The 26376-nt window shown below is 34.5% G+C and overlaps 1 pseudogene; it reads left to right on the top strand.

Moving 5' to 3' along the window:
- Window positions 1-6428: 6428 nt before the first annotated feature.
- LOC116105507 overlaps window positions 6429-26376 on the top strand; it is a 54765-nt pseudogene continuing 34817 nt past the window's right edge.

The raw sequence follows: 26376 nt of genomic DNA, 5'->3' as shown, positions 1-26376 counted from the left end.
TAGAAATGAGCTCAGTAATGTTACCAGGTCAATAATGTTTAAGCCAAATGCTTAACCTAGTAGTGAGACAATTACAACATCCAAGTGTTCAGACTTATACATCTATATCATGTTAAGTAATTACTAATCAAAAATTAAATTTCCATTTCTCGACGCTTGTAAATTATGAATCGTGTTCATCGATAACAATAATTTGATATAATGGTATATTTCATATGTTCTCTTGTTATAAATGTAGGTTGTTTCTACACCTTAGAGAAATCTCATAGGCTGCGTTTGGTGTAATATTTTTATCCCTATTCTGGATCCTATTTTTCAAATAGCGTTTGGTACAATATTCTCAAAATATTACCCTATTTTTTTTAATTACATTTTAACCCCATAAGGTTATTAATTTCACTAAATACCCCCTGAAAAAAAAGTTTAAAAATTAACAAAAACACCCCATCAACCCAACTTGTCAGATTCCGGCCACCACCGTCGGTGATAGCCGGAATCTGTACAACGGCCAAACTTCCGACCAGAAATGGCCGGAAGTTTGGCCGTTCACGGATCTGGCCGGGAAAGGCCAGATCTGGCCGTCGTTGACCGAAAACGACGGCCACATCTTTGGCCGTCGTTTGGCATTTTCCGGCCGTCGACGGCCAAAACAAACGGTAGATCTGGCCTTTTCCGGCCAGATCCACCATGGATCTAGCCGGAAAAGGCCATAACGACGTGTTACGGCACAGATCCGACAAGTCTGTGCCGTAACGAAATTTTCCGGCCAGATTCCGGCGGTGGTGGCCGGAATCTGACACTGCAGATGGTGGGGGTGTTTTTGTCATTTTACATGTTAGGGTCTTTATGTAAATTAGTAAACCTAAGGGCTTTTTTATAAATTTTTAAAATTTACCTCGTAATACTCCCATATCCAATAACCCAATACTATCCCTAAAATCCTATCCAAAATACTAAACCAAACACACCCATAGATTGGATTCGACCATTTGTGGGGAAGGTGTCCGTACCTTCAAAACCCTCCTCGTTGTTCAACTAGACAAAGTGGGTATTATAACTTCAATCGACCTAAAAGTTTAAACTATTAAGTAATAGGGAACATGTTTCGTCATTAAGGTTACGAAAGAAGAAAAGTGATGAGGTGGAAATTCTCTGTTTTATCAATAGTATTACTGAAACTATATCCAAAGCATTGAAGAATGCTGTTACTGAAGCTGATTTGTGAGTTCTATTTATTTATTTATTTTTTTCCATAAAATGCTAATTCTTTATGTGACTTTTGATAAAATTGTTTTGCTTTTTGTGTTGTTTTTTATGCTGAATTTGATAAAATTGTTTATGTATTTAAAACACAGTGCAAATTTAGCCAAGGATTACCAAACTGATTGTGTTCTTTATGAGGTTTGGAAGTCCTTACAGTTGCCGAGAACTACCCAAGATCGAGAGGTAAGAATTTTTTCTTGAGACTTTCTTAACATGTATCCTTACAACATCTTAAAGATTTTTGTTCTTTCTTCTTCTACATCTTTTCAGTTGCATATTTGTAAATTTATGTTTTCCTAGTTTCACTCTAATCTGTATAATTTGTAGGAGATGCTTGTGCGAATGATCGAAAGAGCTACTATTGAGGTTAGCTAACGTAGAACGTTTAACAGATGAATTCTTGGAGTGAGTTAAGCGTCAGAAGCTCATGCGTAAAGCTCAAAGATCTTAAATGAGCATGTCCCATTCAAATGACCATAACTTTTGATTTGGGAGGAGTTTTGAGACTTGTAAGATATCGAAGGAAAACTCTTTTCGAGCCCGACAATATGGCAACCTGCTTTAGTTGGTTGGAGGTCGTTTTTGAAGTTAAAATCTACCATTTTGGCATGTTTCGGGGTTATTTCAGTTTTCTGCACGTTTTTTCCTATTTTATTTCGAGTTTTCTTGTTTTAATTAATTTAGATTTTGTTTCTTTTTATTATTAGAAGTTTTATTAAGGTGGGTTGTCACTCTATATAAACTTATTTTTCGTTTTGGATGCTACTCAATGAATTATTTAGATTTTATTTTAGATTTTAAGGTTTAAGTTTATGCGATTGAGACATGTTATCAGTTCTAAAGGTGTAGTTGAGTGTTAGCCTTGTTTTATTATGTCAACCCGTTGCGTCATTAACAATGTTTGACGCTTGCACGAAGTACCTATAATTAGGCCTCCTTCTCCCACTCCACTCCCCCGATTGCTCACCTTGGAGGGTCCCAAGTGATCGAAAGTGATAATTTACCAGATCATTGATAATGTTTTCTGGTTGATATCAATATTTTAAAAGTCGGTCTAACTAATAGTAAGGTGCCTACTAGAGACACAAAACTTGAAACTTTTTAAGTTTGTTACGATATTATGGTATGTATTGTTAGACTCTTTGTCATATTTTCCAAACTTGGTGTTAGGATTTGATTATAGTAATGAATTAATGTGTAAACACATGGTGTGTTGGCAATTTTAGGAGAAAAGGGACCAAATGATTTTTGGGTTCGAATTTAGGTATAATTTTCCAGCCCCATTGTGTCTTGGTTTATTATTTGAGTCATTACATTTTTATGAATCAAATGGCAATGATTATCATAATGGTTATAATTCAAACAATGACAATAATTATTTTGGATTGTAAATTATGGTGTTAGAAGCAACACTATAGTTCTTTTGGACCAAGATTTAAAGGGTAGTCGTGGACAAAATTACCCCTAAAAATTTATCGGATAATTACCCTTCTAAGTAGTTTTCTCGGAAATAGGCAATGTGATATTAAATTATTAATAACTAGAATAGATGATAGATAGCATTAAATAGCATGATTTAGGTAGTATATTTTATCATTTCAATAATGTTGCTAGGTTCGTACCACACTATTTTTCTCTAAATGGAAAATGTCTCTTAGATACTTTATGTGTAAGAAATCATTTAAGTAATTTATAATATGATAATCAAAATAGGCATGTTAGTAGATTTATTGAATGATCATTATGCAAAAGTAAATGTATTTATGGAATAACAAAAGTAGTTGCAAGATTATTAAGTTGATTTTCTACACAATTTCGTGTAATTAAGAGTTAATAATTAATCCCCCTGATGTATGATATAATAACAAAAATCGCTCTAAAGTTTCCAAAATAATTGAAATATCTTTGTCGTTAAGTTTTATGTGTTAAAAATAAGGAAAATAATACAGTCACTGAAAGTAGTACACTTAATTCATGCAACGAATGTCGTGGCGCAATCCTAACCGTTGATTAATTATAAATTAATATTAATCGGTAGTCAGGATTGCGTTACGTCATTCGGTGTATGAATTTGGTGGGTTACTTTTAGTAATTGTAGCATTACTTTAAAAATAAAAAGTAAAAGGATAATTTGGTAATATTTACTAATTCATAACTGTGTAAATTTTAACTAATCACTAACAATTTATTAATAACGGAGAGAACTCTGTTATTTCAAAATCTTTAATAAGATTTTATTATTATTTCATATCTGAGGGGATTAATATCTACTCTCTAATTAATATGTATCAATAATGTCTATATCAAAATTTATGTAATTATTGATATGTTAAAACAATAATTATTATAAGTTGATGTAATAAAATGTTTGATTTATTACAAATAATCTAATGTCAATATGCATATTGCAATAACATTGATTGAGATTTATTAGTATTCTAACTTTGTATATGTAACAATAAAAACAAATATTATAATATTATCATCAAAATAATTACGTGAATAATAATTTTGAATTCGATTCAAGAAAAACTTAAAGAAAGCCACAAATGACTTGATATTTTCCAAACCTAAAAATGTAGCACAAGTTGATATTTTATTTTACCTTAAAAAAAAATTGAAGCTCTAAATCTTTCTTATAAATATGATTTTCATGATATAAGAGTACTTTATTATCTCACTATTATTTAAGAATGGCAAAGGAGCGGATTAGAGGTAAAGAAAACTCATTTATTTCCTATCCCACTAGATTTTGGTATTTATTTCATATTTTATTGTGCAAATTATCTGAACAGAACGGGGTGAGATTCCCAACGTGCGGATTTTTTTTTTTTTCTCAATCCCATCTAATTCCTCAATTTATCTGAGAGGAATGGGGAGGAGCACCTAATAAAATTAACATAATATTATACAGTTGCACTATAATCTAATTTGAATCAAATAAATAATTATTTCTTATTAGTTAAAAATGAAAATCAATTTATCTTCCCGATCTTTGCTCCGATAAAGTAAAATAGCAAAATGCTTTCGGCTCTCTGGACACCAAGCAACCCATCTCCGCCACGTCACCTCATCTCCATTGGGGACACTGCTGAGTGGGCCCCATGTGCTGTCAGTCACCATCGTGGGCTCCAACTGAGAAAAAGTAATTTCGGAAAAAACAAACCGACAATCATCTCTTATAGCAGCCTGATCACTACTCTTTAATGTCATAATTACCCCTACATTTTTACCAAATACCTAATATGCCCCTCCAACCTTGAAAAAGAAAGGACAGTGGCATCTAGTTCAATTACCTTTTCATCCTCATTACTTCCGGATTACGTATGTTAGGTGAAGGAGAATTGAGAGAATCTTGTGGGGGTAAAATAGTCTTGGTTGTCTTCGAAAACGGCTACTTTTTTCGCCAATAACGTAGCTTTGTATCTTTAAGAATCTCCTTTTTAGCTTTTTTGAAATTCGAATCACCTTACCAAAATGCTAATGCCTTGCGTAATTACGAGAAAGTCCCTGCAGCATGTCGCTCTCATTTGACGTAGTTACCCCCAGCCAGGAAAGGTAATTACTATTTTAGTTTACTTAATCACTTTATAGGAAACTGGAAAAGCACTATAAGTAAATTTTCATAAATCTCGGAATTGCTCTTTCATGTAAAAAAAATTATTACTCCATCCATTCCAAATAAAAGTAGTTTTAAACAATTGCATACTTTTTAATAAACTAATTTTTTAATATAAAATTTTTTTCTCTCTCCTACTCCATCTCTTATTCGTTCCTCCCCTGAAAATGCGATAGGAGATATAATAAAGAAAAAGCAATGATGAAAAAATTATGTTAAATGACGTTTGAAAGAGAGAGAGAGGAGATGAGGGGAGATGAGATGTCATAGACATGACAACGACACTTAATTTGAAAAAAATTTAAACCCTCAGAACGTCATTTATTAAAAAATAGAGGGAGTAAAAAAATATGGTTTTCTCTAACAATTAAAAAATAAAAATATTTCCTCTTTTATTAACATGACCAAATATCAACCCTACAAGAAAAAGAAATTGGACAATCACAAGTATTATAAATAACTTGCTTTTGTCTAAATCAAACATAAGACTACATTGATGTGACTTAACCGTCATTATTCATATATACTACTATAAAAACAATTTAGAGGAAACTCATCTTTTAAAAGTTACACAACAAATAAAAGTAGTTTGAGAGAGCAACAAGCGTTGCTAGAACCTCTTTTAACAATAAAGATTATTCTTAAATACCCTTTTTTAATGTTTTTAGTTAGTAGTCTTTATACCTTAAAATATATTTAGAATTTTATATTTTTTCACTTTTTTTTTAAGAAATCAATGCATTTATTACTTTAACATTCTCTTAACATTATTTCACATAAAATAAAATAAAATAACACTAATACATAATAAGCAAAGATTTTTCACAAAATTAGCTTTATTTTTTTGCATCACAAGTGTTAAGCTATCTTGATTACGATGATAAGATTTGATCATTGTTTTATAAACAAAATGTTATTCTAAAACAATTTGATTGGGGACACGTCGCTTTATAAGATGCATAAGCACTTTAAACTTGAGAAATTGGGCCATAACTAAATAAAATTAACATCACTTTCAATTAACAAGAAATAAATATAATTTAAAGTATCTAGATAAAAAAAGAAATAACACTTAAGAGAGTGATTACACAAATGTTGTTGAAAACCATTTTTTATAATATAAAAATTATTTATAAATATATTTTTGTATATATTTTAATCAAACATCTAAACATAATTATTATTTTTTATATTTTAAAAGATTTATAAAATCTTTTAAAATTACATTAGAAAATCAATTAATATAAAATATTAGAAAAAGTTAATTACGATAATCTTAAACAGGTCATTCTGTCTTAAACGTCAAATGATTTTAAAAAATTATTAAATACCTCTAAATTTATTATATTTAATAAAAAATAATGGAAGCTTTTAGTTTAATAATGTTTGAAGGTAAATATATTTTAATGTTTATTTGTTAATTAAACTAGAAAAGAAGACGTTGAGTGGCATTCTTGTTAATTCCCCAAACTTCCAGCCCCTTATAAAACAAACGACACCAGTCAATTTTCTCTCAGTAAATTCAAATCAGTCTCTATTCTCTAAAATTCTTTTACTTCATATCTCCGTCTTCTTCTTTACTCTTTGCTCTACTCTCTCCTCTCTACTCTCTCCTCCATTGCTTTCTTACTAAGTAGCTTCATCTCTCAGCACTCTCTAAACCTTCACTCTCTCTCCGTTAGCGCTTCCTGTAACCGCCTCTCTCTTTCTCTTTTCACATATCTCCAGCTTTTCATTTTCTTTATTTATTTATTTTGTTTTTCTTTTCAATTTCTCACTTTTTGTTTCTGTTTTTGTTTTCGCTGCTTGCAGATGTCAGATTTAGTAACCTGAAAAGCTCTTCCTCTTCATCTTCTTGTACTTACTTACCTACATTCTTTTTTCTTAATTTTTTTGTAAAGTTTTAAATTGTATTTTTTTTTTTTATATATTTTGTAATCTTTATTTTTTTTTTTTCAGGTGTTTGTTTGAAATTTGCTAGGAAAGTGAGTGTGTTGAGGTTTTGGTAGAAAAAGGAGTGAAATCATGTCGTCGAGAGGAGGCGGAGGCGGTGGAGCAGGAGGCTCTTCCGATCAGCCTCCCCTGCAGAGGCGAATCACGCGGACGCAGACGGCGGGGAATCTCGGAGAGACGATGTTTGATAGTGAGGTGGTGCCGTCTTCACTCGTTGATATTGCGCCGATTCTCCGTGTGGCTAATGAAGTTGAATCGAGTAACCCAAGGGTTGCTTATTTATGTAAGTTCTTGTTGTTAGCTTTAGGGAATATTCAGATCTTATAGTTTGTTGGTAGAAGTAATTTTAACCTTTATTTTTTGTTTATTAAAAAAATATCTCGAGCGTGTTTATGTATTAATAATGTTGATTGAGCTAAAAAAGAGTTTAAGCTATTAGTTTTGTTAAAATGTAACAACGATTGAACTAATCCTAAATGTGGACAGATGATAATGCTGATACAGGTAAATATGGTAACATTTTAACTAATCATGCGTGCGAGGCTTAAGCAAGTAGGTACAAATTAAGTATTTAAGTTATGATGATATGTTTGCTTGTGCGTGTGGTGGGGCTGGCAGTGCAAGTGAGTGGATATTTGTGTGTCTTGACTGTCATTATAATTGTTCTTTCTGTGAGCACACTGCATTGTTGGAGTGGGATATCACTCGATTCCTGGTGTAATCTGTTGAGATTCCTTAAAGGGGGAAATACATTTTGAATTGTTCTTCAAAGTTCTCTGTTATGGTATTAAACTTAAGTTGGAGTTAATTTACTATTTTTTTGGGAAAAAACTTTTGTGTATCTGTTGCAGTGAAACCAGCATGAGGGCATGCATGTACTTCATAATTGGCTTGTTGTATTAGCAATAAAGGCATACTAGACTCTCTTCTTTTGGAAGTGCTTTTGTTTTAAGCATCCGTTAATCCAGTTTAATGAAAATTTTGAATAGTCTGAAAATGTAGAATTCCAAAGCCTACCACCATTATATTCTGTTTTTTAGTATTTTATGCTAGAAGATAATTTTTTTTTTTTTTTTGGTTAATTTCTTCCGTGGATATTGTAACAACGCACTCTCAAATAATATTTATTGTTTGCTTTGAGCCTAACCTGTACGGTTGGATTTACCCAAAAGGTTTCATTACTGATGAAAAGGGATCTCTTACATATATGATCTAATGACTTCCTCTGAGCAAGTGATATTGGACTTTGAAGCTCCATTCTTACCTCCTTATCTTGGCAACTTTATGCTATGCTTTAAGACTGTTGGCCTTGGGTGATACACCCATAAATTGCATTTGACTGGTTTTTTGCATAGAAAACACTGTAGATTCATTATTTCATGTACAGAAATCATTTGGCAGTGCTTTGATGTAATTTAATAAGTTGGAAATCTCGTAAGTTGCCTTGAAATATTGTTTGGATGTCCTTACAAAATGATAAATTCTCGGCTGTCCTAACACAGGAAAGCTAAACCGTTGAAAACACAATAGATTTGTACAAAAATCATATGGCAGTGCTGTGATGTAATTTAATAAGTTAGAGGTCTCATAAGTTGCCTTGAAACCTTGTTTGATGACTGTACAAAATGATGAATTATTGAGCTGTACTAACCCAAGAAAGCTAAATCGTATTCAAATGTGGTTTATTTTAGATAACCTTTTGTGAAAATGGTTGTAATTGCTTCCTACAAATGCATATTTACACAATTTGAGAGGCAATGACATCTAAAACTAATAAACATTGGCTTCCTAAGTATAAGGCCTCAGAAAACAAGAGCTTCATAATAACTACATATTTTGATTTTTTGTTGTTTAAGAACTTAAATGATATTTTTGGCTATTACCTTTTGCAATCACTGGTTCCTTAATTGTGTCAGAGCCTATTTTGACTCTGATATTTTGTGGTTAATTCTTGAAAACCTTCACTTGTGTTAATCAAGCTTCAGTACATGGCAAAAAGAATGCTGATATTCATATTCACTTGGTAAACCCATGGACTAGTAATTGCTTTGCACATGAGGGAGTGTGTTACAGCTTAGAATTGTTGATCTTTGCATATTAGTTTAAACTTTTAGGATTAGTGATATTACTCTTGACTAGGGTATGACCTTACCTAAATGGTATTGTATTGAAAAGAGTCATATGTGTCTCATTGTAAATTTTTTTCCTGGACACTTATGGATTTTGAAGTGTTTATGGGTAATCATTTGCTGCCTTAATTTGTTTGTCTAGAAAGTGACAACAAATACATATATTTTTTTCGCTATAGTCATGACTATCCATCTTTATAGTTGCAGCATGTATTCTCATGTTATCTTTTGTTTGTTTTTAAATCTCAGTTTCAATCTGCTTCTTGTTCTTATTTAAAATTTTATTGTGGCAGAATTCCCTTCTTATTTGCATTTCTAATACTGTGATTTATATGTTTTGGTGAATGTAGGCCGCTGTTATGCCTATCACATAGCTCATAGATTGGATCCCACTTCTAGTGGACGAGGTGTTCGCCAATTTAAAACGGCCCTCCTTCAACGTCTTGAAAGGGTGAGCATTATAATTTTTATTTTTCCTGTTTGAAGATCTCAGAGTGCATTAGTTTTTTAGCTCTGAATTGAGTGCTGACCACCCTTGTCTTCATTTTTTATTTATAATATTTGCCTTCTTTCTCATGGAAGTTAGCACATGTACTCTTAATTTCAGAATTTTTATATGTCTGTTAACTACTTATGTGGTTGTATTTGAGAACTGTAGTAGGCTGAGATGCGCCATTAAAAGGGAATATCTGACAAAGGAAAAATCCTTTTTTGTCTTTATCTGTGAAGGAACTTTGGATATGCTTAATTTATGTTCATTTTCTCGAGTGCTCTATAATAAAAAAAAATTTGTTTTAAACTTACGAGAAACATGGTCCATAAGAATGTCATTTATTGTATTATGCAATTCTTATTGGGTGCTATGTATCAACGTATATGGGATGTAAACAAGTCACTTATGGTTCTGACCGTGATTTGTCTACAAGAATGTGCTGTGATCAAAATGAAACAGCTGTGTAAAATATGACATAGAGTGAAATTTAAACTGGAATGGTTCATTTGTGTTTTACTTGAATGTTGTGTTTGAATATGTATAAAAAACTGAGTTTGATGCTGCATGTGTTGAACGGTAATAAAATGTTCGATGAAAAAAAAAGAGNGTTAACAAGTCACTTATGGTTCTGACCGTGATTTGTCTACAAGAATGTGCTGTGATCAAAATGAAACAGCTGTGTAAAATATGACATAGAGTGAAATTTAAACTGGAATGGTTCATTTGTGTTTTACTTGAATGTTGTGTTTGAATATGTATAAAAAACTGAGTTTGATGCTGCATGTGTTGAACGGTAATAAAATGTTCGATGAAAAAAAAAGAGTAATAATGTCTTTGTTACATAAAACTAGCAAACCTTGTTTGTGCTTGTTGTTGAAGAAACTGTAGGTCAGATATTCATAGTGTTTTAACTAGTTAACCTCAAGGGTTGGACTTGGTGGTAAAAGCCCTCGGTTTCAACCATGATGTCAAGGGTTCAAATCCTCTTCAAGGCACCTACTTGGGATATTATATCTAATTATTTTTTATGGCTGCCAAAGTTATAGTGTTTTGAAGTGGCACCCAATTTATAGTCTGTGACATATAGGAAAGTTCGAGGGATTTATGGGTTGAAATAAAGTATGTGTTGAAAATGGTTGTAGAATGATGTCTGGTTGACATATTTCAACAAACCATTGTCTGCAACTTTGCCAAATGCATTGCTCAGTTCAAATATTCCAGGTGCTTAGAGAACAGTTCCGGAATTTGTTATGTAAGCAAGATTTGATATGGGTGAATCCACTTAAGACAATTTCTATGCCAAATCCTTTGTGCTCAAATGAAGCCTTATGCTGTATCCACAAGTGCCTCAACTAGCATTTATCACTATCTTTTGCTGTCTAAATCTTTTTCTTCTTGTAGTAAATAGTGTTGGTTTCTTGATGGCATTTCTTTTTTCTTTTTTCTTTTTTTTTGCAGGAGAATGATCCGACATTAATGGGAAGAGGGAAAAAAAGTGATGCGCGTGAAATGCAGAGTTTTTATCAACATTATTACAAAAAATATATCCAAGCATTGCAAAATGCTGCTGATAAAGCTGACCGGTGAGTTTTCTTGCTGATAAATAGTTCTTTATATGATATTTGATAATTTCTTCTCGGTGATATGATCTGGAAGTGGTACTTGTTGTACTGATAACCTTTTTTTCATTTAAATCCAGTGCACAGCTTACTAAGGCATACCAAACTGCTAATGTTCTTTTTGAGGTTTTAAAGGCTGTTAATTTGACAGAGTCTATGGAAGTCGATCGTGAGGTGATGTGACGTTCCTGACTCCTGGGGCTTTTGAGTTACGCGCTTATATCCACTTAAATGACTGATGGAACTGTGGTTTATCATTTGTACAGATTTAGAACGCAAGACAGTTCAGAAAAGACACGATATGTGTTCCTACATATCCTTCCTCTGGATCCTGATAGTGCAAATCAAGCTATTATGAAATTCCTGAGGTTTGTCTAAACTTTTACCTTTCTGCCCTCATGTTGCTTTCTATTGTTTTTGCTACCTATTATTTTAAATCATCATTTGCAGATCCAAGCAGCAGTTGTTGCCCTCCGTAACACTAGGGGCTTCTGATGCCCAAGACCACAATAAAAGAAAGATGAAGACATTCTAGATTGGCTTCAGGAATTTGGATTTCAGTGAAATAAAACTCTTTTTTTTTTTTTTTTTTTTTTTCGGAATTTTTTGTAAAAGGAAGAAAAGAAAAAAATGGTGAATGAATGAGACAGAATTATTTCTTTTGTCAATAATTATGGTCTTGCAATGTTGTGTTTGAGTGTTATAATTAAATATCTGGAAGATATTTCCTTTTGTTTCTTGACTATTCTATTTCTTAGTCTCATAATTGTACAGAAGGATAATGTGGCTAATCAGAGGGAGCACCTGATCTTATTACTTGCAAATGTCCATATACGCCAGTTTCCAAAGTCTGATGGACAACCCAGGTTTTTCCTTTACCCTAAACAGTTTCTTAGGAATGTACTTTTTTCTTTTTAATAGCTCACTCAAGCGTGGATGGTGGCCAACATTTTTGCTCTCTTCTTGACTATAATATGATTTCAAGTTTTTGTTTCTAGTTAAAATTCTTCTAAATTATGTAGACATGCAAGACTCACACTTTCAAGGTGCCTTCTTACAAAATTATTTATCCCTCTTTATCTTCATTGATATGCTCATTTTATTATTTAGTTGGATGATGAGCTCTGGATGTGATGAAGAAGCTCTTCAAGAACTACAAAAAATGTGGCAAATACTTGGATCGAAAGTAGTCTTTGGTAAGGCTACTGAGCAGTTACCAGATACTTTTATTTTGTTCATAGTGTATCATCAGTATAATTTTGAGATAAATTAAACCACAGGTAGTTATTTTTTCCCTGAATAGGAGATGTTTGACAGGTGTAATAATTGAATGAATATGGTTTTTGAAAAACCAATGAGAGTTCTTATGGAAAAAAATGAAGAGAAGAGAGAGAGAGACTGTGTGTTAAGCGTTGTGGAGATAACATGGATTCAAAGGAAAGGTTTTGTGTTTTGCTGTTTTAATTTGTTGGTTCAATTGCTCAGGTTACAACCATACAGCGGAGGTGCAACAGCTAAATTACTCTATATGGGTCTCTATCTCTAATTTGGGGAGGCTGCAAATTTGAGATTCATGCCAGATGTCTTTGTTATATTCACATGTATGTTTTCAAATATTCTCATCTTCTTATATTGCACCTGTTTGTTGTGGAAAAATGGTAATATTCAACAATTGCGTGTAACAAGCTTAATGCTATTAAATAATTGTTTTTCATTTTCTTTGTGTATTAATGTTGTTTTTCTTCACCATGATTTGTCATCTCAGATAAAATGCTTTCATGAAAATTTTCTGCTCTATGAATGCTAAAGCTTTTGTGTTTTCTTACTGTAGTGCGTTTGAATTTATGATATGCTTGCTGGAAGTCAGTCCCATACGGGGGAGCAGTGAAGCCTCCTTGGAGGTGATGAAGAAGCTTTCTTGAGGAAAGTTGTTACCCTAGATATTAGTGATTGCAGGGGTATGCATGCTATATGATATCTCTGAACGGCCAATAAGTTTTTGAGTGTTGTATTTCCTTTTTGGTTCATTCCGCGCTTTTGTATTTCCTTCTGCATAGATGTTGAAAAAAGATCATTATGATTGTGTTTCCTGACAGGAAGCTGAGCGAAGTCAGCATGGAAAATTAGAACATTCTCAATGGAGGAATTATGATGATTTAAATGAATACTTCTGGTATTAGATTTCCATTTGTTACATTTATTCTCTTCATTGGACATTCTTTTGTCGGTAAAATTCACTGTGCTTTTAATTACAGGTCTGTTGACTGTTTCCGGCTAGGTTGGCCAATATGTGAAGATGCTGATTTCTTTTGTCTACCCATGGAACAACTCCGTGATGAGAATGGGGTAAGCTATGGTTGCTACTCACTGTTTACCTTTACCTTTTTCCTGGAGTTATCCTCATCCGTGAAGCCTTAGCATATGATTGATTGTCTTGTTATTCAGGAGAACAAGCCAGCTTATCGAGATCGATGGATGGGGAAAGTTAATTTTGTGGAGATTCGTTCATTCTGTCATATTTTCAGAAGCTTTGATCGAATGTGGGGTTTCTTTATTCTGTCCTTACAGGTAACCCTATTTCCTGTCTTGTATTCGATTTCCTTAAATATTTCTTTCATGTTATTAATCTTGCAACTTTGGTGATTGTGGCCATGTTTCATGAAAGGTTATGATTATTCTTGCTTGGAATGGTTCGGGCCAACTAAATGGAGCATTTGATGATGAAGTATTCATGGGAGTATCAAGTGTATTTATAACTGCATCTGTACTGCAGCTTGGGCAAGGTAGGTGTATGCATTCAATTCGTAGTGCAACATTAATTTTTATCTGAATTTCACCCTGATACATTCTCCAAGGATTAGTATATCAACCTTCTTCCTTTAGATATAGTAGATTTATTAACAATGAATTTTCCACAGTTCTGTTAAAGTTAGTTAAGTAAAATATACTCTAGATTGTTCCTCGGAAAAGAGCATATGTTTATGTGGAGGTAGACTTTATCTTATTGATGCATTAGTCAAGTAAAATCATTCTAAAATTTCCTGAACTAAGCTATAACTATATGGCCATAGTATTTTCATGAGTCAAACATGCTGTTAATAAGGTGATATTTTGTTTACTAGTGACTCTTATGTAATATTTTCAAATTCTATTTTGCTTCGTAGTTGCATTATTTTCTCGTTATCTGTGTAGGTGCAATTCCTTTAAAATTGAGCTGGTGATTATAGCTATATGGTAGGTTATAATATTTTCTATTAATATTTATGCTCCCTTTGCCTGCGATGAAGTTCAATTTTCAATAATTATATTATGGTTTGATCTTTTGTCCTCAACATTTTTACTATAACTTATTAGCCACATTTAAGTTTTTGGTGTTAAAATCTGATCTACCTTCTGCTGTGACTGTTCGTTTGAAATCTTGTTTCTTATTTTTCTAATTCTTTGCTCTATTGTGATCTATATATTAATTAACTATTCTCCTTCTCTCTGTCTCTGTACTCTCCATCCATGTGTATAATGACATTTAGATCTCATGGTATAGTTAATTTTATAATTAAACTGGAAGACATTTGTATTGAGTGGAAAGTTGCTGTTCTTTTATTTTAGTGGATCTCTACTTACTGAAAGCTTTCATGTGATGATTTCTATTGTTTGTTATGCAGCTGTCCTTGATGTAGTTCTTAGTTGGAAAGCGCAACGGAGCATGTCATTCCATGTTAAGTTGAGATACATTTTAAAACTTGTTTCAGCTGCTGCCTGGGTGATTGTGCTACCAGTCACTTATGCCTATACTTGGGAGAATCCTCCAGGGTTTGCCCAAACCATCAAAAGTTGGTTTGGCAATAGTGCAAATTCACCCTCCTTGTTTATTTTGGCTGTTGTTATCTATTTGTCTCCGAATATGCTGGCTGCTGTTTTGTTTCTTTTCCCTTTCATTCGTCGATTCCTGGAGAGATCTAATGTTAGGATTATAATGCTCATGATGTGGTGGTCACAGGTTTGTAGATTTTCTTTAAAACATTTTTTTTTTTTGATGTGGTTAGACTTCAATGGGGTTTACTTCTTATGGTTGATTTACGAGTATGCCTGTATCCCTTTCACCTTGCAGCCTCGGCTCTATGTAGGGAGGGGAATGCATGAAAGCACATTGTCTCTCTTCAAGTAAGGGTTCANTGTGGACCATACTTCTTCAGTCGAAGAAGTTGACCAACAACTTCAGCAACACAACCATATTATTGAGGAGTTAAAGGAGAATCTCCTCAAGGCTCAAAACCGCATGAAGACTTATGCTGATCACCATTGATGAGAAGTTACGTTTGAGATAGGGGAATTTGTGTATTTAAAGTTACAGCCATACAGATTAAGATCTCTAGCTCATCGATATAATGAGAAACTTAGCTCGTGGTTTTACGGTCCATTTGTGATCACGAACATAATTGGGGCAGTTGCATATAGGCTGGTACTACCTTCTCCAGCTTGTATTCATGACGTTTTCCATGTTTCACAATTGAAAAGGCAACTTTCCCAATCCCCAATAGCCAACCTCTACCGGTAGCCCTTAATGAAGATTTCATTTTGCAACTTGAATCTGAAGTAGTACTCAAGAAACGGAAGCTCCTGAATGGACAATGGGAGGTGCTGATTTAATGGAAAGGCTTACCTCCCTATGAAAACACTTAGGAGGATTTATCCACTACCAATTTCCTTCTTTCCACCTTGAGGACAAGGTGGTTCTCCTTGGGGAGGGTAATGATGAGCAACTAAGGGGATTGGTCTACCGTAGGAAGAGTAGTGGTAAGAAGTAGGGGAATATTTGCTATGTAGGAGGTTAGGATTTGTTATGGGAGAATAGGTGGCCTGATAGGATTGAATGAAAGAGGAATTTTGTTAGGACCAAAAAGGTGTCAGGAGGGAATAAAAAGGAGATGGAGAAAAGAAAGAGGATATTCAGAAAGAAGGTTAAGGTTTGGAAGGGAGGTGACTGACCTTCGAAGTTCAGTCTTATCGTTTATTGTTTTCTTTATTGTACTTAGCATTATTTTCCATTGTTATTGGTTTATTGGGTTGCTGATAGAACATGGCCTCTGGATGTATTGTTTTGTTTTGATATCAATATAGAGAGAGTTATTTCTTTTTTTCTGGTTGTGACCATTGATTGTGAACTGTTGGATAGACTGTTTGGTGTTACTGAGTGATTTGCAGGTCAGGTTCTATCAATGGCATTTTTTTTTTTTTGGGCAGGAGAATGATCCAACATTAATAGGAAGAAGGGAAAAAAGTGATGTGCTTGAAATGCAGAGTTTTTATCGACATTATTACAAAAGAAAATATCCAAGAATTGCAAAATGCTGCTGAAAAAGTTGACTGGTGAGTTCTATGACTGATAAATCGTTCTTTATATGATATTTGATCAATTCTTCTTGGTGATATGATCTGGAAGTGGTATTTGTTGTACTGATAAACTTTTTTGTCATTTAGATCCAGTGAACAACTTACTAAATTGGTGGAGCTTGAATTGGTGCAAGTTTCACACCAAATTGGTGTGATTTTTTGTGTAAAACACTACTGCATCTCCAACTCATTACACCAAAAGGGATATTCTTTTGAATATTCTCTTTCTTTTTCTTTTATTGTAATAACCAACAATTAATCTATTTCACCCATTATTTATATATATATTAATTAAATATTAGAAATGATATTTTTATTAAATAATAATTACTTTGAAAATTATACTAATTTAATAAAATTAAGCATTTATTTAATCAAATAAACATTATAATTAATATAGAAAAACATTCCTCTAATATAAATGATACCACAAAAACAAAAAAAAAAAAAAAAAAAAAAAAAAAGAAACAACAACACATAAAAGTAAAATTTCATATTAATAGTAATTTATTTTCTGAATTAGTATATCTTTTAATTTTAGTGTTTTTAATTAGTGTTATTTTTTTGAGTTATTGTAGTTTAATTATTGCATTAATAAAGTTTTGCTTTTATTTTTCAATCATTTTTTAAATTATATCATTATTATAAATATGAATATAAATAATAATCAAATTAACTTAAATACATATAATCAAATTGGTATGATTTTGGTATAAAATTTAATACAAATTAACTTAAACAAATTAAAAAAAAAAAAAATTTAATGATGCTACAATGCCACCAATTTGGCGCAGCAAATAGCGCTGGGTTGGACTTCAAATTTGGGTTACACCAAATGACGCAGGTTTGGAGATGCCCTAAGCATACCAAACTACTAATGCTCTTTTTGGGGTTTTAAAGGCTGTTAATTTGACAGAGTCTAAGTCGATCAGGAGCTGATGTGACATATCCTGACTTAGTGCTTTTGAGTACGAGCTTATATCCACTTAAATGACTGATAACTGTGGTTTTCATTTGTTCGATTTTAGAAGCTCAGACAACGTTGCAGAAAAGACACAGATATGTGTCCCATAAAATATCCTTCCTCTGGATCCTGATAGTGTAAATCAAGCTATCATGAAATATCCTGAGGTTTGTTTCAAACTTTCACCTTGTCTGGTCCTCCACCTTTAGCTTTCTATTGTTTTTGCTACACTATTATTTTTAAATCATCATTTGCAGATTCAAGAAGCAGCCGTTGCCCTCCGTAACAATAGTGGTCTTCCATGGCCCAAGGACCACAATAAAAAGAAAGATGAAGACATTCTAAATTGGCTTCAGGAAATGTTTGGATTTCAAGTGAAATAAATATGACCTTCTTCCTTTTTTTTCCCAGAATTTTTTGTGAAAAAAAAAAAGAAAAAGAAAAATGGTGGAATGAATGAGACAGAATTATTTCTTTTGTCAATAAATTTGGTCTTGCAATGTTGTAGTGGGAGTCTTATAATTAGATATCAGTGTTGGTGTTTGAGCTTATGCCGAATGTACAAAGAAAAGGAGAACGGAAGAGAACTAATCTATCTTTCATTAGTCAACAAGAACTGAATATAACATGCTTTTGCTTACTATTACAATCACTGTCAGTAAGTCTTTTACATAATCCCAGCTAATCCACACAAATCCAACAACTACATTACATATAGGAGACACAAAGCCTCAAAATAAGCTGACTTTACCTAAGCCAAATATAACACAAAATTTGACAAACCATCCTAAACTACTGCACTCAGAACAGCACCAAGCTCGCCATTTCTGTTTGCATCAAAACATCTTCAAACTTTGGTTCCAGTAGAATGCACTTCCAGCACAGCATCAACCTTCAACAATCAGTTCCTTTTGTTTTTTTGAACTATTCTCATTTCTTAGTCTCATAATTGTACAGAAGGATAATGCGGCTAATTAGAGGGAGCACCTGATCTTATTACTTGCAAATGTCCACATACGGCAGTTTCCAAAGTCTGATGGACAACCCAAGGTTTTTCCTTTACCCTAATACAATTTCTTAGGGAATGTACTTTTTTCTTTTTTAATAGCCCACTATCAAGCAGTGGATGGTGGCCACAGAATTATTGCTCTCTTCTTGACTATAATATGATTTTGAGTTTTTGGTTTCTAGTTAAAATTCTTTCTAAATTATGTAGGCATGCAAGTACTCACAGCTTTGAAGGTGCCTTCTTACAAAATTATTTATTCCTCTTTTATCTTCATCTGATATGCTTCATTTTATTATTTAGTTGGATGATCGAGCACTGACAGTTTTGATGAAGAAACTCTTCAAGAACTACAAAAAGTGGTGCAAATACTTGGATCGGAAAAGTAGTTTTTGGTAAGGCAACTGTAGCAGTTACCAGACACTTTTATGTTCGCTTAATAGTGGCTTTATATTTCATCTTCTAGTTATAATTTTGAGATAAATATAAATCACAGGTAACTTAATTTTTCACCTGAATAGGAGGTTCAAGTGCTGCAGGTTACCAACCATACAACAGGAGGTCCAACAGCGTAAATTACTCTATGTGGGACTCTATCTTCTAATTTGGGGGGAGGCTGCAAATTTGAGAATCATGCCGGAATGTCTTTGTTATATTTATCACCATGTATGTTTTCAAATATTCTCATCTTCTCATATTGCACCTGTTTATATGTGGAAAAATGGTTATGTTCAACAATTGCTATAACAAGGTTATATGTGTATTAAAATGATGCATCTGTTTTTCATTTTCTTTGTTTATTAATTTTGTTTCATTATTCGCCAATGGATTTGTCGTCTTCATATAAAATGCCTTCACCAAAATTTCTGCTCTATTTGAATGCTAATAGCTTTCGTGCTTTGCTATTTGTTAAAAACGTACAAAAGAAAAAAGGAAGAAAAGACAAGAGTATAAAGACTCTGAAACAGAGAGTAAAGGGATCAGTACTGAAGCATTTATTTCTTATTGATTTTTTTGAATAACAATCTGACTTTTACATTCACAATTTATAACAAAAGCAGGTCACGTGCTGCCTCATTTCTCTAGAATCCCAGCCGCACATTTTATGTTACACAGGTTTACTCTAACCATTGGATTGTTTACGTTGATGCAAGTTGCACGGCCACTTGTCAACTTGCATAACTAAAGAATAACAACCCATGCCACTTGCATAACAAACGAGTAACAACCTTGCCAACTTGCACAAAAATATCAGCTGCAACTTGTCAATTCGTTAAACTGAAAATGATCCACTTGCAGTTTGTTGAGAGAGAAATGCAGAAAGTGTCGATATTCAGGAATTGAAAACTTTAGCTGCTTGAGTTGAAGCTTGCTGTAGTTTACATCGTCCCTTAAGATGAAGTTTAAGCCTTCAATCCAAGCATATTTTTGTTAAAAAAAAAAAAAAAAAAAAACAGTTCGCCACGAGCTTCTGTATTTGCATGAGACGAGCTGCTTGTAGCAACCAGTTCGCCACGAGCTTCAACATTTGCATGAGACGAGTTGCTTATAGCAACCAGTTCACCACGAGCTGCTGCATTTGCATGAGACGAGCTGCTTATAGCAACCAATTCGTCACGAGCTACTGCATTTGCATGAGACGAGCTAATGTTGGATTGCTCTAAGAAAAAAAACTGTAATCATTTGTTATGTTCCTGATCGTCCCTTTCTCTGAAGTTTGCAGCTTGCCCTGAACCCGATCGTCCCTCAAGCAAGAACAAGGAAGAGGGACCATAGGAAGCTAAATGAAGTTGATCACGTAAAGTGCAGAAACGAGAACTAGAGAGGGGTTTCGTCAGGATGTCAACTACTTGAAAAGCAGTAGCAACATATTGGACGACAAGCTGTTTGGAACAAACCATCTCACGAACGAAGTGGACATTGATTTCGATGTGTTTAGTGCGGGCGTGGAAAACAAGATTTGAAGTAAGAGCTCCCGCACTACTGTTGTCACACCAGAGAACAGGAATGCCAGGAAGGGAGATGCACAGTTCTTGAAACAAGTTTTGAAGCCAAGCAATTTCAGTAGCAGCTTAGACAAGAGCTCGATACTCAGCCTCAGTGGAGGACAAGGTGACAACATATTGTTTTTTGGAGCACCACTGAACCAGATTGGAACTAAGGAAAATACAATATTTGGTGGTAGACTTACAATCAGAAATGTTTCCTGCCTAGTCAGCATCAGTGTAACCTTCCAATTGCAAAGTGTCACTTTTGGTGAAAGTTAAACCATAATGAAGAGTCCCTTGAATATACCGAAGGATATGTTTACAAGCTTGCCAATGATTCACGGTTGGAGCTTTAAGGAATCGGCTGAGTTTGTTAACTACAAACGACAGGTCAGGTCATGTGAGAGTAAGGCATTGGAGTGCACCAATGAGACTTCGATAAAGTGGAGGCTGATCAAATAGAGGACTATCATCAAGGGATAGTTTCGAATCGAGGATCATTGGTGTGGAGCAAGGATTGCAATTTTGCATTCCATATTTGACAAGTAGATCTTGCGCATAGGAGCTTTGATTTAAGAGCAAACCAGAAGAGGTATGGTGAACCGCAATGCCGAGGAAGAAATGTAGTTTACCGAGTATCTTAAGACCAAAAGTGTGGTCAAGATCTTGAACAATTTGATTTAGCAGCTTAGGATCATTTCCGGTGAGGACTATATCATCTACATAGACTAAAAAATATAGTTTAGTTGCTCCTTAATGGTAAAAGAATAAACTGGAATCAGAGGTGGAGTTTTGGAAGCCATGAGACTGAAGTGTAGCTTTCAATTTATCAAACCATGCTCGAGGGGCCTGCTTTAATCCATATAGGGCTTTATGTAACTTGCAAATGTGAGTAAGATGATGGTTGTCAATAAAGCCTTCTGGTTGTGTCATGTAAACAGATTCAGAGAGGTCTCCATTTAAAAACGCATTATTTACGTTCACTTGCTGCATATCCCAGCCATGGTGAACTGCCAAGGTAAGAATGACTCTAATAGTGGAGGCTTTTACAACAGGAGAGAAGGTCTCAAGATAGTCTATACCAGGGGTTTGATGAAAACCCTTTGCAACAGACCGTGCCTACCCTTTGGAAGCTGCCATCAGCATTGGTTTTAGTATGAAATACCCATTGTTACCAACAACAAGTCATATTGGGAAAGTAAGGCTAAGGGATCAGTGTTGTTATTTTGCAGTGCTTCAAATTCAGAGATCATAGCTGCATGCCAAAGTGGATCTTGCAAAGCTGCTGAAACTAATGAAGGTTCTAGGTGTAGTAGTGTTTGTAGTGGTACTAAGCAGCATCACCTTTGCTCTTGTAATCATGGGATGAAAGTTTTGTAGTTTTGGACAGTAGATGCAGACGTTGGTGTTTGTAAAGAGTGTGAAAAATTTTATGGGTGAAGATCAACCTGCAAAGAATAGGAGTAAAATGTGAGAAAGGAAACTGACGGTGAAGAAGAAAGTTTTGGTATGTTTTTCAGTAAGAGGTTTTGACGCGATAAGGGTGGTAAAGTTAGTTGCCAAGGGACTGTGTGGTTGTGGAATTGGGCAGTGTATTCGGAAGAAGTAGAGTTTGTGTCAGAAAAACCTTGAGCAAAAGGAAAACACTTTCATTGAACTTAACACACATCTGGATATGTAGACTCTGCCATGACTGTTTAAACATAGGTAGCCTTTGTGTGGATTGTATCCCAACATACACATGCTTCAGAGTGAAAAGAAAACTTCTGTTTTTGATAAGGCATGATAAAAAGGAATCATTGACATCCAAGGTTTTAAGTGCTGTGTATCAGGAGCCTTTTTGAATCATTTGGAAAGGATTGCTATGCGTCAAGTGGTTGAGGGTAGTTGGTTTATTAAATACATTGCTGTGTGAAAGGCAAACCACCAGTACGAAGTGGCATGGATAGAGCTTGAGCTAGAAGTGTAAGTCCATTTCAGTGATTATGGCGATGCTTGCGTACACTTTGCCATTTTGATGGTGAATATGGGGACATGGACAGAAGTGAATGCCTTTGAGAGAAAAATAAGTGACCAGAAGTATGAATTCACCGCCCCAATCAGACTGAAAAACTTTAACTTTCTTGTCAAATTGTTGTTCCACAAGCTTAATGAAAGAGTGACAGTGGTACAAACTTCAGATTTAATTTTAGAGGATAAATCCAGGTGTATTTGGTATAATCATCACAAACTAGATAGTATCTAAAACCAGTACTGAAACAATGGAGCTGGTCCCCAAACATCTGCAACCAACTCAAGGTTCAAGAGATTTAGAAGAGGTGTACGGCTGGACTGAAAGATGAAGTTTTCCATACTAACAAGCTTCACAAAAGTGATTTATTTTATCAGCTGATAGCTTTACATTCATGTTGTTCACAACGGTTTTAAGAACAAGCATGAGGGTGGCTAATCTTCATGCCATAACAGCATAGTATCGTCACTCAGTTAGCGGAGCAATTTCTGCCAGTTTGGTAACGTTATTTCCAATTGAAACTTGACTGGAGCACAAGATAACAGCAAGATTATGAATCATTTCAGTGGACTGACAGGAAGTGTCTTGACAAGCGATGCAGAAGGTCACGTGCTGCTTTATTTCATTCCCGACGGTTGGTATTGTAAGCTGGTACAACCTTTATTTAGAACCTCTGAAGCAGAGTTTTTCTGTGACAGCTTGTCCTTATAAATACACCATCAGTAAAGAACTCAACAACAACGTTATTGTCTTTTGTAATTTTAGAGATACTGAGTAAATTTTTTGTTACATTGGGTACACAAAGTATATTCCGAAGATAAATGATTTGTTCAAATATTTGAGGGAAGAGTGGTCATACTTGGTGAGATTTCAAGGTTATCCTTTCCAACTTGTAAAGTTCCGGACCATATACTACTTTTGAGAGATAATTCTACATATCAAGGTGATATGGTGAGTGGCTCATGATCAATGAACCAATTTGGATCCATGACTGTAAGAGGAGTCCATTTGTGAAAAAATTCCATTCTGATGGTTATCAAAAACTGTTTCAATCCCATTGTGGCAGAACTTGAAGGTTGTTGCTGTTGAGAGTTGAAGGCATTTGGTTGTAACTTCAGTGTTGGAGACTGATTACTTATAGTGTTCATGGGAACCAAGGAAGATTGGTTCGTATAGTAAGGTGAAATGTGTTAGCAAAGTAAGCTTGTGCAGGAGAAAGAATTGGTGCAGATTGTACCTATGATTCTAAGTACCTTGAAAATTTGTATCAAATCTGTGATAAGCATTGAGTGCCATGTTCCAGTTTTTAGCATTGGATGCATGTGTCCAATTTTCCCACATGTTGCACTATCATTCTTGGTTTATAAAATTTTCTACCTCTGCCACCCCTCTTCAAGCTTCCAATATTGTATCCTTCCTGCCACCTACTAACTTATGTGATTCTATCGTCCTTGATTTGTCCTTGACACAGGTTGGTTTGGTTGATGAGCTGGTTTGCTTTGAGTTTTGTTGATGTGCGAGAGTTCATATTCTGTTTATATTTGCAAGAAAGACTGAGCTTCATGAAAACTCAATACGTTAGTGTTTTTGTTTCTCTACCTCATCTCATCTTGTGCTCATGGAACTTGCGCTTCTTAAAGAGAAACATCTCCCTCTTTCGTGAGGTAAATTTGCTACAACTGCATCATACTCTCGTTCCAGGACCATCAAAATGTACATAAGTAACTCTTCATCGTTAACAACTATCCACTCATGGCGGAGTTAAGATCCAGCACTTTTTTCACTTTCGTAAATAGTCATGATGCTCAATTTTCTTTTCCTGGTGTTTGTAGAAGATTTCGCGATGCAGTATCTAGCTTTCGAATCAGTAAGAAAATGCATCTAAGTTTTCCAACATCAAAACTTGTTTCACAATTTTGCTACATGCCTAAACATTGTTTCAGAATGAAGATATCCCAGCCAAACAGATTTGATCATTTTCTCAGATGGTAGACCTGTGTTTAACAGCTTTTCCAGAGTTATCTTTTGGAAGATTAGTAAGGTAAAGGACATAATTTATCACTGTAACAAAACCTTCCAGTTCGTGCTTTTAATGCAGGAGTTACTTGTGACTTCCAGTAGCATAGTTCTTTTCTCCTAGTTTCACGGTGATGGTTGGTAGAGCATTTACCAAGGAAAGATGCTATGAGCTTGAGATCTTTCCATCAATGTTGATGTAAGTGATGGAGGAATTAGGATCAGCCATTGACGTTTGTCAATTAAGCTCTGATACCATACAACTACAAAAGAAAAAAAGGAAGAAAAGACAAGTATAAAGACTCTGAAACAGACATAAGGATTAGTACTGAAGCATTATTTCTACTGATTTTTCTTAATAACAATTGACTTTACATTCACAATTTATAACAAAAGCAGGTCATGTGCTGCCTCATTCTCTGGAATCCCAACCGCACTTTTATGTTACATAGGTTACCTAACCATTGATTATTTACATTGATGCAAGTTGCATGGCCACTGTCAACTTGCATAACTAAAGAATACAACCCATGCCACTGCATACAAACGAGTAACAACCTTGCCAACTGCACAAACATTTCAGCTGCAACTTGTCAATTCTTAAACTAAAATGATCCACTTGCAGTTTGTTGAAAGAAATGCAAGTTCCGATATTAGGAACTTGAAAACTTTAGCTGCTTGGAGCTGATTGTGTGTTTACAATTGAGACGGCTTTGATTGTTGGTATGCTTGCTGGAAATATCAGTCCCATGACAGTAGAGCGTGTGAGCCTAGCCTATGGAGGTGATGAAAGCTTTCTTGAGAAGTCGTTTGGCGCCTATATGTAATACAAGGTATGCATCTATATGATCTCTCTGGAAGGCCAATAAGTTTTTAGTGTTGTATTTCCTTTTCTGTTCATATCCGCGTTTTTTGTATTTCTGTTGGCATAGATAGGAAAAAGATCACAATGATTGTGTTTCCTTGTATGAGCTGAATGAGCTAGAAAGGAAATCAAATATTCAATGGAGGTAATTATGATGGTTTAAAATGAGTACTTCTGGTATTAGACTTCCATTTGTTTTTATTCTCTCACCAGACCACTTTGTAGATAAAATTCACTATGCTTTTATTACAGGTCTTTTTGACTATTTCCGCTAGGCTGGCCAGTGTTGTAGATGCTAAATTTCTTTGCGCCACCCATGGAACAACTCCGTGATAAAAATGGGGTAGCCTTGCTTGCTATCACGGTTTTCCTTTTTTATTTCCCTGGAGTTATCCTCACCATAAGCCTTAGCATATGATGTGTCTTGTTATTCAGGAGAACGAGCCTGCTGCTGCATGATCGATGGATTGGAAAGTAATTTTGTGTAGATTGGTTCATTCTTGCAAGATTTTCAGAAGCTTTGATCGAATGTGGGGTTTGTGAGCGACCTTTTAGTGCACAGTAGTCAGAAGAAAGATATATGAGGAATAGATAAAAGCATTTTACTACGCATTAAGCATGACACGTGGGGCACTTCAGATTGGGGTTAAAAAATTCTGTTTAATGTGGAAATTGTGCATAATAAAGGTTGACAGAATGTTTGGGGCATCAAAAGTAAAGGTGGATTTGGGTTGTGGAGCTATTGCCCTCAAGCCAGCTAGTTATCCTGAGTTATCTTTCTTTCTTTCTTTCCCTCTTTGTCAAATTGCTTGATTGTAAATTGCGTTCATTTTCTAGATTGAGACTGGTGTTTTGTTTTGGCATATTAAGAGTAATCCAGAGGTATTCAGAAAGTATGTGTGAATTGTCTTGCGTTTGTTGTTGAGGTCTGAATTCTGGGGTATTTGATGCATGTGTATTTTCAGGTGCCATAGAGGAGGGTTCTATCAAAGTGGTATGTAAGCGCAGAACATAGGGAATTTGAACAAGTATGGAAAACAGGTTAGATATTTGGAAGGA

This window comes from Pistacia vera, unplaced genomic scaffold (assembly GCF_008641045.1).
Source record: "Pistacia vera cultivar Batoury unplaced genomic scaffold, PisVer_v2 Contig50, whole genome shotgun sequence".
In the NCBI taxonomy this organism is placed as follows: Eukaryota; Viridiplantae; Streptophyta; class Magnoliopsida; order Sapindales; family Anacardiaceae; genus Pistacia; species Pistacia vera.
Note: the sequence above shows the minus strand (reverse complement) of the source record. Positions and strands in the feature narration are given on the sequence as shown.